Source organism: Bos grunniens, chromosome 5 (genome assembly GCF_055505025.1).
Source record: "Bos grunniens cultivar Pamir isolate PY7600 chromosome 5, Bosgru_T2T1.0, whole genome shotgun sequence".
Classification (NCBI taxonomy): Eukaryota; Metazoa; Chordata; class Mammalia; order Artiodactyla; family Bovidae; genus Bos; species Bos grunniens.
This window is the reverse complement of record NC_141169.1, coordinates 22,814,913-22,825,001: the sequence shown is the minus strand read 5'-3', so window position 1 is coordinate 22,825,001 and position 10,089 is coordinate 22,814,913. Positions and strand designations below refer to the sequence as shown.

At 41.0% G+C, this 10,089-nt stretch overlaps 1 long non-coding RNA gene across 1 annotated transcript in view; it reads right to left on the bottom strand.

Moving 5' to 3' along the window:
• Nucleotides 1-790: 790 nt before the first annotated feature.
• LOC147371398 (uncharacterized) overlaps nucleotides 791-10,089 on the bottom strand; it is a 54,555-nt gene continuing 45,256 nt past the window's right edge. Inside the window, exons 2-3 of the long non-coding RNA XR_015163540.1 lie at nucleotides 1,285-1,450; nucleotides 791-911 (exon numbers count right to left, since the gene is read on the bottom strand). This is a non-coding gene — a long non-coding RNA (uncharacterized LOC147371398). The remainder of the gene's footprint in view (nucleotides 912-1,284; nucleotides 1,451-10,089) is intronic.

Below are 10,089 nucleotides of genomic sequence, written 5' to 3'. Positions count from 1 at the left end.
AGATTCTGTCATTTTTAATCAAGCTAAACCAGGGGTCCTCAAACTTTTTTTGTAAAACGGTCAGGTAATAAACATTTTAGGGGTAGTCGCCTAAATGGTCTCCATTGCAACGGCTCAACTCTGCTGAAGACAGCAGGTAAGGACATGGTTGTGGCTGAGTGTCCGATAAAACGACAAAATCAAGTCGTAGACTTGATGACACTCTAGACTCAGAATTGCTTTTCCAAGTGTTCAAAACAGCAGCGTCTTGGAAGCTTGTTAGAAATATAGAATCTCAGTCTGCTCCAGACTTACTGAATCAGAATCTCCTTTTCACAAGGTCCCCAGGGATTTTTATGCACATTATAGCTTGAGAGCCCTGCTGCAGGACATTTCTGAAGAGCTTCCCTCAAAGCTCTGCTCTTGGCATTTGATGTCCATCCTTTCTGGCATGTGAACTCAATTTCTGATAGTGAGTATGCCAGTCACGTCCCCAAAAATTTTAAATAAATAAAAATATTTAGTCAAGGGGCTTCCCTATAATGGCTCAATGATAAAGAATCTACCCGCCAGTGCAGGATACACTAGTTCAATCCCTGGTCCAAGAAGATCTCACATGGCCACAGAGCAACTAAGCCGTTGTACCACAACTGCTGAGCCTGTAGTCCTGAGCCCATGCTTCACAAGAGAAGTCACCTCAATGAGGAACCTGCGCACTGCAAGGAAGAGTAGCCCCTTCTTGCCACAACTAGAGAAAAACCCGAGAAGCAACAAAGACCCAGCACAGCCAAAAATAAATACATCCATAAAATTATTTTTTAAAAATCTTTAATCAGGAAAAAAAAAACTTTCAACTAAACTCTATCAATTACTCTTCCTAGTCTCTTTTTGCCTTTATTCTTTCCAGGACGTACAGAGGCAGTATTCATCTCCTGAAAATGAGGAAAGAGTAGGAATCAGGTTATTATTTAACTTTTTATTTGATATCTACTTAAAGTTTCAAGGCCAGTATAAGCAATGCCTCTCTGGCCCAGATTAATTAGTTTTTACATTTTGGCATAATTTGCTTCATTATGGTATCTCCGTCTAGGTAGAAAGAAGATGATGAAGAAAGAGATAATTTTTTCTTTCTCAAAACTGTTTGAGTAGATTGCAGAAATCATATCCCTTCACCCCTACATACTTTGGTATGGACTTCTTAAGAATAAGATAATTCTATTACATAGCTACACTTTAGTGATCAAAATCAGGGCATTTAATATTAATACACTACTATATATTATCTAATCCACAAAGTCTACTCACATTTTGTCATTTGTCCTATCCAGGGTCATACATTGTATTTAGTTTTCATGTCTCTTTAATTTGGAAGACCTCCTTAGTTTTAATTGTGTTTCTTGACCTTGATATTTTTTGAGGGTACATTTTAGTTTCTTGGCTTCCATAATAGCTCAGTTGGTAAAGAATCCACCTGCAATGCAGGAGACTTCAGTTCAATTCCTGGATTGGGGAGATCTGCTGGAGAAGGGATAGGCTACCCACTCCAGTATTTTTGGGCTTCCCTTGTGGCTCAGCTGGTAAAGAATCTGCCTGCTGTGTGGAAGAACTGGGTTCCATCCCTGGGTTGGATGCTCTGGAGAAGGGAAAGGCTACTCACTCCAGTATTCTGGCCTGGAGAAATCCATGGACTGTATAGTCCATGGGGTCACAAAGAGTTGGACACAACTGAGTGACTTCCACTTTCACTTTTAGTTATTTAGTGGAATGTCCTTCAGTGTGGGTTTGTCTGATGATTTCTTAGTTAAATTCAGGTTGTACATTTTGAGAGGAATATTACCCAAGCACCATTGTGTTTTTCTTGATGTATCATGTCACTTCATCCTGATTTTGGTGATACTAGCTTTGGTCACTCAGCTAAGTTGGCGTCTGCCAGATTTATTTACTATAGAGTTACTATTTTTTCCTTTGTAATTAATAAATAATTTGAAAGTATATAAATATCCCATTCTTCATCAAATCTTTACCACTATTTTCAGCACTTATTGATGATTTTCTAACTCTAATAATCTCAGGTCTGTCTCACTGCAGCAAAGATTTGAAACGGCGGGCCAGCGTTACAGCTCTGTTGCAGCTCAGAGTTTTATTCCACAAGGGATAGTACACCCTCGAGGCGTGAGGGCTGGCTGACCCCAAAGGAGAAGCCCCAGTTTGGCTTGGCTTCCTCTTTTTACACGGGTTTGTCTCCTCTCCCCTAAGCCTGTCCTATGCAAATTGAGCTAGCTAGGAAAGGGGCATGTTTGTTCCACCTGAGGTTCTCACTCCAGTCCATGGATTTCTTTTGTTCCATTTTCACAGGCTTTTCCCTTTCATTGTCTTTTAGCCATTGCCATTTTGGACTCCTTTTTCCTGTTCTAACTACCTAAACTACCGTTCCTTCCATATGTAGTAGCTGGCATGCTACTGTAAGGTAGAGCTGTTTCTTCTCTCCCATTTATCTATTCATCTATTAATGTATATCATTATAGACTCATGGATTCTCAGAGATAATATTTGCATCAGTCAAGTTGATCTCAATGCATACAGAAGTTTGAGAACCACTTTTGAATGAAGAAAATAATTTCCAGAGAGGTTAATTAGATTACCCAAGATCAGAGTATTAGTGGAAGGCTAAAACTCTCTCTCCAAACCTAGTGTTTTATTCTTATTTTCTTCTTATTACTCCAAGTCTGAAGGGTGAACAACTACTGGATCATCTAAAGGTGAATCACTTGAAAAACCTGTTAAAATGTTGCTTCCAGGGATTCTCATCCAATACATCTTGCACAAGGCCTTCCAATTTGTACCAAAAAAAGAACTTAGTACTTTCTATCTATCCACTTCAGTGCTTTTTAGAAGGAAAATATAAACAATGATAATATGTCTTTGATTCTAAGATAACATACATTTTAAGAAGCATCATCAATTTAATAATGAATCAGTGCCACATTGAATGCAAACTTTAAATGTACACATTATATACATTAAGGTTTCAGAAAGATTAACATATGAAAAATACTCATTTTAAGCTTGTAGAGGGCTTTCCTGGTGGCTCAGTTGGTAAAAAAAATCCACCTGCAATGTGGGAGACCTGGGTTCAATCCTGGGTTGGGAAGATCCCCTGGAGAAGGGAAAGGGTACCCACTCCAGTATTCTGGCCTGGAGGAAAATTCCACGAACTGTATAGTCCATGGATTCACAAAGAGTCAGATACAACTGAGTGACTTTCACTTTTTCACTTTAAGCTTGTGGTAATAAGCATATAAAAGATCTTTGAGAACTATACATAAAACAATTAGGTGACTATTCTGCTTCATAGCGCTTATATTAGTGCAGTTTTTTTTTAAATTACATTATGTCATAATGACTCCCCTCAGTGATAGACAGCCAGTTCTGTAAGGTCAGTCTCAGTATTTAGTTAGTACTTATTTTAGTCAATATGAGTCAGGTTGGTTTGTTACCACAATGGTCATGGATGTAAAGCTGGATTTCTCAACCATTCATGATGCTGCTGTTGTTTAGTCACTAGGTTATGGCTGACTCTTTTGTGACCACATGAACTGTAATCTGCCAGGCTCCCCTGCCCATGGGATTTCCCAGGCAAGAATACTGGAGTGGTTGCCATTTCCTTCTCCAGGGTATCTTCCCTACTCAAGGATCAAACTCATGTCTCCTGGATTGGCAAGCAGATTCTTTACCACTAAGCTACCTGGCAAGCTCTCTTGTGACGTTAGGAACTAGATAATTCTTTGTTGTAGGGGACTGTCCTGTGCATTTTAGGATGTTGAGCAGCATTCCTGACTATGGCCAGGAATGTCTCCCATATTCCATACCACCACCCACACAAGTAGAGCAGATCAAAAATGTTTCCAGACAGAATGACCCTGGAGGGAAAAATTACCCTTGCTTTGAGAACCAATTGTATTGAGTTGAATAGTGATCTCTCAAACCATAATTTCACCAGGAAGTGACCTGTAAATGTGATCTTACTTGGAAAAAAGAGTCTTTACAAATGTAGGTAAGGATCACAAGATAAGATAATCCTGGATTTAAGTGGGCCCTAAATTCAGTGACTGTTGTCCTTCTAAGAGAGACAGATGAGTCACAGGAACTCAGATCGAGTGATACTAATAACACAGGCAGAAACATGTAAACCACCACAAAGTAAAGAACGCCTTCAGCTGCTAGAAGCAGGAAGAGACAAGAAAGAATTCTCCCTTTCGTGGCTTTATTTTGGGCTTCTGGCCCCTAGAATTGTGAGAGAATAAGTTTTTGGTTTTAAGTCACTACGTGTCCGGTTATTTGTTATGGCAGCCCTAAGAAACTAACACACCAATTGTCTCAGGTGAAAAGAAACTTCAGTTTATATTGTATGTATATTTATTTAGATATAACTGTTATTTAATCACAGACGATAGGAATATAATTTGAACTGGCAGCAAAATGTATTCATGGGAAGAATACTGAGCTATTTGAAGTAATCAAATAAAGGCTGATTGGTCAAACTTTGCAAAAATTAGGGATTGATTTAAGCTTTAGAAAAAAATCAGAAATAGGTGTTTATACACTGCCCACCCTTTTTCTCCATCCCCATCTATTGTTTTCTCTCTTCTCTCCTTCTCTGTGCACAATGGCATGCTCTACAGCAGAGGACGGTCCCCAACCTGTTTGGCACCAGAGACCGGTTTCGTGGAAGACGATTTTTCCATAGACCCAGGTGGGGTGGAGTAGGGCAGGAATGGGTGGGATGTGGTTTCAGGATGATTCTTATAAGGAGCCCACAACCTAGACCACTCACACGTGCAGTTCATAGTGAGGTTCACACTCCTATGAGAATCTAAGGTCACTGCCGATCTGACAGACAGCGGAGCTCAGGTGGTGATGCCAGTGATGGGGAGCAGCTGGAAATGCAGATGACGCTTTGCTCACTCACCTGCCACTCACCTCCTGCTATGCGGCTTGATTTCTAACAGACCATAGACCATGGCTGAGGGGTTGGCAACCTCTGCCTTATAGTACAGGAACCAAGCCATCTATGGCCCCCAAGGTTTATACCTGGAGGGTCCCACAGCCAACGAGAGTCTGACTTCTCTGCCCTCAACCCAGTCTTTTTGATTCTGGAATAAGAAAACATTTTGATTCTACCTTGCTTGCTCAGATGCTTATACTGAAAACAGTCAACTACAGCACAGGCAGGGCATGGTTGTGTAAAAACTTTGTATTCCTTATACACCCAAATGGATGAGATTAGAAGGCCAGTAGTTTCCAGAAGAAAAAAATAAAATAAAATAAAATTCTGGGCATCCAAGCCTACAAATATCTACCATAGTACATAAATCTATATGGTTAGCTTAAAAGTATAATTTTCTTATTGACACAATTTTTGGAAAGCATGATGTCAACTTAATGTTTCTTCCTACTCTAAACTTAGTCATTTGACCAGTTCTTTAGATAGGCATGGTGGTAGCAAAAAAAAAAAGTCTTGGAAAACGTAAATAGAAGTACCCAATGACTTTTACTGTCATCAGTCAGTCAGTCAGTTCAGTCGCTCAGTCATGTCCGACTCTTTGCGACCCCATGAATCACAGCATGCCAGGCCTCCCTGTCCATCACCAACTCCCGGAGTTCACCCAGACTCACGTCCATCGAGTCAGTGACGCCAGCCAGCCATCATCCTCTGTCGTCCCCTTCTTCTCTTGCCCCCAATCCCTCCCAGCATCAGAGTCTTTTCCAATGAGTCAACTCTTTGCATGAGGTGGCCAAAGTACTGGAGTTTCAGCTTTAGCATCATTCCTTCCAAAGAAATCCCAGGGCTGATGTCCTTCAGAATGGACTGGTTGGATCTCCTTGCAGGCCAAGGGACTCTCAAGAGTCTTCTCCAACACCACAGTTCAAAAGCATCAATTCTTCCATGCTCAGCCTTCTTCACAGTCCAACTCTCACATCCATACATGACCACTGGAAAAACCATAGCCTTGACTAGACGGATCTTTGTTGGCAAAGTGATGTCTCTGCTTTTGAAAATGCTGTCTAGGTTGGTCATAACTTTCCTTCCAAGGAGTAAGCGTCTTTTAATTTCATGGCTGCAGTCACCATCTGCAGTGATTTTGGAGCCCCCCAAAAATAAAGTCTGACACTGTTTTCACTGTTTTCCCATCTATTTCCCATGAAGTGATGGGACCGGATGCCATGATCTTCGTTTTCTGAATGTTGAGCTTTAAGCCAACTTTTTCACTCTCCTCTTTCACTTTCATCAAGAGGCTTTTGAGTTCCTCTTCACTTTCTGCCATAAGGGTGGTGTCATCTGCATACCTGAGGTTATTGATATTTCTCCCAGCAATCTTGATTCCAGCTTGTGTTTCTTCCAGTCCAGCGTTTCTCATGATGTACTCTGCATATAAGTTAAATAAACAGGGTGACAATATACAGCCTTGACATACTCCTTTTCCTATTTGGAACCCGTCTGTTGTTCCATGTCCAGTTCTAACTGTTGCTTCCTGACCTGCATACAAATTTCTCAAGAGGCAGATCAGATGGTCTGGTATTCCCATCTAAGTGGGAAAATAACTGAATCTTCAACAAAATCCTGGGTATGGAAATCCCACAACATTTAGGGGTAAATGCCTCAGCTTTGGGATCCAAATAAAGCCTGTAATGAATCATTCAAATGTCCTCTAAAAAGATCTATTTACAACTTGATTAGAAATGATGAAGCATGTTGTCATCGTTTATTGAATGAGGTAAAAAATAAAGTAGGGTAAATTTTAAAATTCTCCTCTATTTACTTCTCTGTTTTTTAATTAATCCATTACATCCAGTTTTTAAAGGCTCTGAATGTCATGCCTCATCCGTTTTAGTACATCAAATCCTTTCCCAACCTATGCTGACAACACAGGTCTCTTGTCTCAGTGCCCTATTGGATTATAGAGATTACTGATACATATCCTGGGGTCTGTCTGTTTAGAGATTTAAAATGCACCATCCTAAAATAGAAGTGATGGCCTCAACACATGGATTTTAACACCTCGTTTGGACAGTGGAAGTGAGACTATAATTGGTAAATCTTACAAGCACTTTTTGCCAAAAGGAATATTTTCCATGTGGTGGACTATGACTAAGAATCTTTTCCAAGCCATAGGAGCCAGTGGATACTCTGAGATTAAAGGAGCTAAGGGAAATGTTTTAAAAATATGCTATTTGCATATTTTCACAATTGACTTCTCTATTGCATAAGTAGCCCTTTGGTCAATATTTAGTTGTTGTTTAGTCTCTAAGTCATATTCAACCCTTTTGCAACCTCATGAACTCCACTGCACCTCAGGCTCCACTGTCCATGGGATTTTCCAGGCAAGAATACTGGAGTGCATTGCCATTTCCTTCTCCAGGGCATCTTCTGACACAGGGGTTGAACCTGCATCTCCTGCATTGGCAGGTGGATTCTTTACCCCTGAGCCACCAGGGAGGCCCAGTTAATACAGTGATGGATTGAAAGACACACGCCTGACTCACAGAGTGGTGGATGCTGTGAGGCCCAGGTCAGGTATACCCTTTCAGACCCAGGGACCCACTCTTTCAGATGCTAAGAATGCTGGCTGCTGACTTTAAAGGGCCCTGCATTGCCCCAGGTTACATACTCTTCTTTTTTTTAATTAAAAAAAAAATTTTTTTTTACAATTTTACATTCTACATACTCTTCTGAATGAGTCTGCAGCCTGGATTCATCCTGGATGGCGGGGCACAAAGGCTCCACTGCCAGATTGCTCAGTGGTAAAGAATCTGCCTGCAATGCTAGAGACCTGGGTTCGATCCCGGGGTCAGGAAGATCCCCTGGAGAAGGAAATGGCAGCCCATTCCAGGATTCTTGCCTGGGAAATCCCATGGAAAGAAAAGCCCAGAGAGCTACAGTCCATGGAGTTATGGAGTTGGGGATGACTGAATGACTTAGCACGCAGGCACGCATGCCTTGCCTCTACTTGGGACAACTCTGACGGGCCATCCCGGCACTAGAGCTTCTCGGGTGGAGGATGGATAGAGGCCCCAATGGCACCTGCGTCACAGGTCAGAGTCTCCCCCTGCCCCATCCTGTTGCTCACGCACCCACAGGTGTTGTTCCCACAGCACTCCCCAGGTTACTACGGGTACGTACATCACTGCCTCAGACTCCTTGAGTACCCCAACCAAAGACAGAGGATTATATTGAAAATATTGGACCCAGAAGCAGTGGATCTGAAACAGCTGAGAAAATTATTCTGGCAAGAAGGTGCATTCAAAGAGAGCTCTACACTTACTCTCTCTCTACTTCCCAGCAACCAAATGAATGAACACTTGAAATTTTGCACAATCTCTGGTTCTCTCAAAGGGAAATAAATTGAAAAGGAAAGAGGAAAGGGATATAAGCAGGAAAGGAGACAGGTTGTTGTTGTTCAGTCACTCAGTTGTATTGGACTCTGTGACCCTATGGACTGCAGCACGCCAGGCATCCCTGTCCTTCACCATCTCCCGGAGCTTGCTCAAACTCATGTCCATTGAGTCACTGATGCCATCCAACCATCTCATCCTCTGTTGTCTCCTTCTCCTCTTGCCTTCAATCTTTCCCAGCATCAGGGTCTTTTCTAATGAGTCAGGTCTTCATGTCAGGTGGCCAAAGTATTGGAGTTTCAGCTTCAGCATCAGTCTTTCCAATGAATACTCAGGACTGAATACTCAGAATTTGATCTCCTTGCAGTCCAAGGGACTCTCAAGCTCAGATTATGAACTCCTTATTGCAAAGAGGCAAGGGGGAAGAAGAAAAATGTGAGCTGAATAAAAAAAGTCTGCTTTGCAGTTTTACACTTTTAAGAATTCTTTTTAAGTAATTGCAATAGTTATTTTTAGAGTATAGTTACCATTCATTGGATACCAATTATAGACTTACTACTTTACATGTGCTATTTCTAAACCTAAAAAAAAAATACTGCAAGGGAGATAATATTATCAGAGAACTTAAGTGATTTACCCAAGGCACAGAGCTAGACAAAAGACAAAACAAGAATTTAAAATAAGCTTTAGCACTAAATCCTGCTGTCTTTTCTTTAAGTAAGGTGCTGCCTCTCTTCTCAGTGAGGAACTCAGACCCACACCAGGAACAAAGTTTGGCTTTCTTTTGAAAGATAGCTACTGTAATACTTGGGACTCTTTTCCCAGCAAGGGACAGAGACTCAATTCAAACTAGCTTAGACGATAATTTATTATGAATGAGGATACTGAGATGTTTCATGGAATCTAAGAAAAGATATTACTTGATCTCAGAGAAAATCTGCAACCACGGACAACAAAACTTTAAGAATTCACTTTCTCTTTGCCACATGTGGAAAACATTATAGCCAACATCTTTGGAACTTTACAGCTCTGAGTAGAAAGACCAGCTTATTTTCTTTGTCCCAAGGGGAAAAAAATATCCCACTTCATTAGCCAACCCCAAACCAGTCACCTCTGACCTGGGATCAGAATTACAATGTAATATGTTTATCTTTACTATACCCTGTGGATAGAAGCAGTAAGAAGAGAGTAAAGATTCTAGAAAAAGGGAAAGGGGGCAAGGAAGCTAATAAATATCACCATATAGATTCATTATATCTCCGAAACATATCACTGTACAATTTCTCAATTCAGTGAAAGAGGGGAGGCAGGTTTAGCTTGGAAAGCAGCTCTAAGATTATAACCTTATTGTGACAGAGAGAGAGAGTGTGTGTGTGTGTGTGTGTGTGCGCACGCTCGCACACGCACAACCCAAAGGAAAAGGATGGAAAAGATAAAGCAGGAAGTAAAGTCTGGTTCATTGGGGAAGCTAAAACTTGCCTCACTTAAGCCGGAAATTAATTTCTTCTTGATGACGATGACTGAAGGAGATTGAAAGAGTAGGTAATGAAAAAGCTTAAGATACATTTTTCTGATGGTATTGTGCATGAAATTCTAAGAGAAATTAAGAAGCGAGCTTATGCCTCCCTTGGAAGTGAGTTAATAATCAGATATATACTTTATTAACATAGGCTTCAAACCATTTCCACTCCAGCCTGGCCCAAGGGGCTCCCCAGA